This window comes from Zonotrichia leucophrys, chromosome 7, assembly GCF_028769735.1.
Source record: "Zonotrichia leucophrys gambelii isolate GWCS_2022_RI chromosome 7, RI_Zleu_2.0, whole genome shotgun sequence".
Lineage (NCBI taxonomy): Eukaryota > Metazoa > Chordata > Aves > Passeriformes > Passerellidae > Zonotrichia > Zonotrichia leucophrys.
Genome location: NC_088177.1, coordinates 19,125,937 through 19,131,936, shown reverse-complemented (window position 1 = coordinate 19,131,936; position 6,000 = coordinate 19,125,937).

Genomic DNA, 6,000 nt, shown 5'->3' with positions numbered 1-6,000 from the left:
CCTGCAAGGAGTTTTCATCTCAGAAGGAGGTTTCTCAGCGTTAACAGCTGCCATCTCCAGTATCCCTATTGGAATCTCAAAGTTGCCTACAGCCCACACAAACCTCTTTGCATCAGCTTTTGCAGCAGGATTAACTATGCAGCTGCAAACACTGAAAACCATGCCTTGTCCTGCAAGAAATAACCCCACAATGCTCTGAAGGTGAAGTTTTACCAGCACTGTGGATCTGGGCTCTGACATATCACCCAGCAGTTCCCAGTTAACCTGAGTCAATCCCATACATACAAGTGCATTTCTGTCAAAGAAGTCTAAGCACGCAACACAGAATTTATGCAACTTTATGCTGTTATGTCTACTTGTGGTAGACAGTTTTTAGCTGATTTGGCAGGACAGTCATGTGGTGTAGGAGCTGGTCTACTCCAACACCTTGTAGTGAAAAAATTGACTGGTCTAAATTTTCTAAATGTGTTTAACTTGCTGGAGTGCTAGATCCATGATTCATGTCATATGGCTGTGGCATTTTTGATCAATACAGGAACCCCCGAGTCAGATTTATTTTCTAATCAAGCAGCAGCCTAAAGCTCAAAACTTTGTGGCCCAGGCTGCAGACCTCAACCATGTGTGGGGAATCTCTACTTGCAACTCAGCTGGCAGCATGTTCAGAGGACAGTGGGGACTTTTCCAGCCTACTGTGTCTTCAAGGAGTCTGTTGTGGGCTTAAACTACACATAGGTTGTTGTCTCATTTGCCTTCATGTTCTTTAAAACTGAGATGCACCTCAAAAGCCACTGTTCCAGTTCTTTTAAGGAAAACCTCTGTCAAAGTGAAGTATAGAAGCCTGGGACTAATTTGGGCAGATTGTTATGGTCACTGCAAAGGATACTGGTATCCAGGAAGGTGCTGTTGTGCAGACCTTCCAAGGCCTGTGCTGAGGGGAGGAGTTGCGGCTGGAAACAAGACCACAGTGGCTGGAAGTCCCAGGCCAATGAGGAAAATAAGCAACTAGCACTGCAGAAGCAAAGCTGCATGCCACTGGCAGTGGAACAGAAGATCTCTTGGGAGGACAAAAGAGAGCAGGGTTAGTGAGGAGCCTGAAGGCCCTGCCGTGGTGTGATGAAAGTGGTGCTACAGAGGAGGGACTGGGAGCAAGGGGGTGGGGATGCTGCGTGAGTCACATCTGCACTACACTGATCTGTCCGGGCTGGAGGTGGAGCCTTATGGATGTCAGGGAAGGACAGCAAGGAGAAATTAATGTAACCAGGATGGGAGATGAGAGTTTGGGAGCAGGTTTTTCCTGTGTGTGTTCTCCAAATCTAAAGCCAGTGTAGGATTTATTAGGAGTTACTGAAGATGGTGACTTCTACTGCATACAGTCTGGGACTCCTTTGGGAGGAAGAAGTAGAAAGACTTGGGTTCCACGTTTCCTTAGTGCTCTCAAGATCCTCTGATGCTCTCCAGATACAGAGATCTCACCCAGGACTTTAAAATTTACAAGCATGCACACAATAGCCAAATGTGCTTTGTAATCTCTTCCCAGGCAACAGACGAAGTGGGTTTTGCATAGATTGGTACTTACTCTATTCAAGTTGAGAATTATTTTGAATGGAATACTCCCCATGAAGCATGTCTGGAACAGCATCAAACCCTATGTGCTGTGGGAGGCACATCCATCAGCTGCACTCTGGGGTGTATTCTGGAAAAGCTCACAGCTGGATAGGAGGATCCATTTTCCTATATACTTAAATGAGAAAATAGCATGAGCTTTTCTTCAGTCTCTTCTTGCCAACATCTGGCCATGACTTAAAATGAATTTGCACAGTTGCTATGAACTGTATCTGGGCATGCTTCCTTTGCCTACGGAAAAATGTGGGAATCTAATCATCCAGTACAAAAAGAAGGTGTTCCAGCTAATATGTGCCTCAAAGACCCTAAGGACATGGTTTTGGAATGTTTTCGAGGAGATGGATCAAAACTATTTTATTTGATATTCACCTACAGTTTTCTGTTGCCTGACTCCATCATATTTGCATGCAGCCAACAGGTTCTGTATTAGGAAAGGAAAATCCAGGCTGAGCTGCAGGCAGCTGAGATGTTGAACTGGCAGCTTTCACCCACCTGAGTCCACTCTCTCCCCATCCTGTCCCAAGAGGAGCATGGTGCTGCCTTGAGGGTGGGGGGCTCAGATAAGACATAAAACAGAAGCTGTGGCCATCTGTGGCCATTAAAATTCCATGACACCTTTTGGTACTGAAGCAGTTGGTGCTAAAAGTAGCCCACTGCAATGGAAGGCAGACAAGTCTCGAGCAGCCTGGTGAGAAGGTGCCTCACGAGATCTGACCGGGGTTTTTCTGCCTGCAGCAGAGAATGGGACAGACCCTTACACTCACTGCCAGAAGTCACTAATCCCAGAGTTGAGAGCAGAGCTGCTGCATCCCTGTGACCAGAAACCAAGCTGAAAAGGAAAGAGCTATGTATGGATTGTACAGCATGCTAATAAGAGAGCTCTATTGTTCCTGTGACTGCATTTACACACACAGTGCTGCTGGATGGTGGCATGTAAATGGACAAGTCTATTTGCAGGAGGTAGAACCACAGAATAGTTTGGGTTGGAAGGGATCTTTAAAGGCCATGTAGTCCAAATCCGCCCCAGAATTTTTTAAGCTTTTGGGATCCTGGGGATCCTTGCAGCAAGCCACACAGTGAGATGTAGCCTGACACTCCAAGGTTGTTATGTGAGATAAGAAGACTCTCAAGCTCTTGTTGTAGTTTGAATCCCATATCTGCAACTGTTAGAAAACTAAACTTGGGTGAAAGAAAACGCCCTACATAAAATGAACTGTAATCCACCACACAGAGGAGTAGAAAGCTGTGGTGATGGTGGGGACCTTTACTAACTGACAGTTTACAGATCCCATCCTCAGCACTTGCTCTCATCCCTGAGTCTCCCTGCTGTGCAGTGACCCAGGGCATGAACCAATACATCTGAAAAATAAACATTTTTTTTCCTAGAGTTGTTTTTTAACTGGATGAGTTCCCTGGTGTCATTCACCATGTGCTACATAGACAGCATGCTGGCATAGCTGGTGGCGCAGGGTATGTCAAGAAAGCAACAGAGAGTGGAAGGGGAGCAGGATTGCTTAAAATTATGTAAGTAGCCCTCATTCCAAAAACACAACCACAGCCTGCCCAGAGTGTTCTCCTGTGTGCCAGGCCTGACCTACAGTTTGCACAGAAGGAGTAAGGGGAATAAATGCTTCTCTCAAACACCCTTCAGCAATTCTCGAGTAATCAGTGCAAATCATCCCAAAATGCTGCCACTGGGGTTTTGCAGTTGATGCTTAAGGATGCTGGAGCTTTAGGAAACTAACTGTGAGGCATCCTAAAACTGAAAAACAACAGCAGCACTTTATGTCTTGGTTCCTTTCTGTCTGTAATAGGTCTTTTGAAGACTCCTGGGAGGAAAAAAATCTGGTATTTCCCTTTGCTCCTTCCCTGGCACATCCTGTGTGCCTGGGAGCTTGCTCACATTCCTGGTATCGCCCTCTGTTAGGGAGGTGTTGTGCCTGCACCGCAGGGGAAAAGCTGCTGGGTCTGGCATCCTCCCCAGGCACCAGCCCACCTGAGCCGCTGCCGGGGGCTGTGAGCCCTGTCTGGCTGCTGTGCTCCAGTTCTGTGCTGCCCCTTCCCAGGCAGCATGCGATCCTCTGCTGTACTCTGCCTTCCACAGGGAATGGGTTAACGCTCTAAAATAGTCTTTTTATGGAACCTCTTGGCAAGGCAGAAAACTTTCCCATTGCCAGGGCGTTCTTTTTATTCAGCAATTTGTTCCCAGAAAGCAGCCCATTTAAACAGGTTTTCTCTATTAAGGGGCATTTGGGGTTTTTTGAGCTTACTCAGTGTGCTGTAAACTGCAAAATAGTGTCCTACAATAGATTTGTCTGAGGGAACTGAAGTGTGTGCTCCTGTAATTCTGCCTACTGTGGGAGATTCTTGAAAGCCAGATGTCATATCCAAAGAGTAATTTGTGTTTACAAACACATGGCCACACATACTCAACATTTTCAACAGCCACCAAACTGAAATTCAAATCCTGCAATTTTGCTTGTCTACCCACCTGCCCTGCACACAGCCAAGGCAGGAAAAAAAACTTTCCAAAACTTGGATGGGATCATCTCTTTTATTTAGATGAGGAAAACACACATTGCTGTCTGCAGAGGGCTGAGTTTAACTTCCCAGCTGGGGCCTCTCATCTGTAAATTCTTGCAGACAGAAAAACACCAACTGCTAGCAAGATAATCCAATTTCCCTTCTTTCCCACTCAGAGGAAGACTGCCTGCTCCCCCACTCCATGTGGGTTTCAGTCTGGCAGAACTTCTCCCAACCACTATACCCCGGGCAAGATCCATATCAAAGCTTCAGCCCCCCAGGGATCATTAGAAGGCATTTATTTCTGCATATTTCAGTCATGGATGCAGGGGCAGGGGTGGAGGAGGCAGATAACTTTATTCACAATGCAAATAGGCTGCCCTTACTTTCAACCTTTTCTTTAAACCTGGAGATATTAAAAAAACATGAGCTCTTCTAAAATAATAAATACATTAATTCTGCTGGATGTTATATTGCTAGTGCCTCCAGAAAAGTGCCCTGGCACCATTTGATGGGAAAAGCCAGTGAAATCTGTTAACTCTGCTCTTGCCCTCACTCCCCAAATTGCTGGTAAAAGTTCAGTCGAGTGGGCTGAACCCATATTAGAGCACTTGGCTCATTTAAGAAAGATCATTAGTAGGTAGTTTTGCACAACAGGACTAAGTTGCTTCAAGGACTGAGGGGAAAGTCAACCCAATTCTCTCTGCAAATTTGAAGCACTAGTCTGTGATTTACTAATAGGGAGCAGGGAGTTATTAAGCTCATCACAACACAGCATCCTGCTCCTCTAGTCCAGAGGGAGCCAGCTATTTAATAAATCAGAAACCAGTGCTAAGCTACAGGGATAAAAGGATCTACATTAATATGAAAATATTAATATCTGGAAGAGCAGATTATAATCTAAATGGGTTAGAAGGAGATAGCACCATTGTTTAGAAGAAACAGCTTGCTCCTAATCTCATTAGAGCTGTAATCATACTAGCAATGGAAGATATCTTCAGACCCTTGAAAGCAGTTTGGAGGTCTGGTAAATGTGATGATCATGCTGGGTGGGTTCAAAAGCCGCCTAAGGCTGCCTTTCAGTGTCAGCTGGATCTGTCTGAAGGAAGCAGAATGTTCAGCTGAATTGGATGATGTGGCTTTTCCTTCTGAAAGACGTGCAGATTTGCAGAAGTTCTGCACCCCTTGCAAAAGTGAGCATTGCCCAGAGACGCTCACGACTGGGGAGGTTTCTCTGCTCCACTTCCCTCCAAAACTTCATCTGGAGCCACAGGGCAGGCAGGTGGAAATCTGTAAGATGGAGCTATGTTCTCTCTGCCTCACTTTACAAACCAAAGGAGACTTGGCATAGCAGTGCCTGCTATGAAAGGGTACAAGAAGTTGGGGTCAAAGGGGCTGTTTCCCCCAGGCCACGGCCCCAGAGCAGCCCCTTCAGGGTCCTGTCTCTGCAGTTGCCTCAGGCACTGCTGGATGTGAAGGGTCCAACCCTCACTGCTCATGGACTGCTTCCCTCCAGGCCTCCCATTTTTTCCTCACCTGTATTAGGGGAGCAAGCCTGTCCTGGCAGAGACTGTGATGCAGTCTGGCACATGCAGGCAGCTCCCTGAAGACGTGGTGATGGCTTGCAACCTGTCTACCTGCATTGGTCATGTCCAAATGATAGTGGTTCCTCCTCTGCCAGTGGGACAGCTGCTTTCCTGGGTTTCTCTCTGCCACCTTCAAAGACATTCTCAGATTGCCTCCTCACTCAGCCCCCAAGGCATCCTCATTCTTCTTCCAGGAGCCTCAAACATGGTCCCAAGCTTGGCGCTCACAGCTATCTCCAATCATCTTTCGTCTCTTTTTGCACAGGAT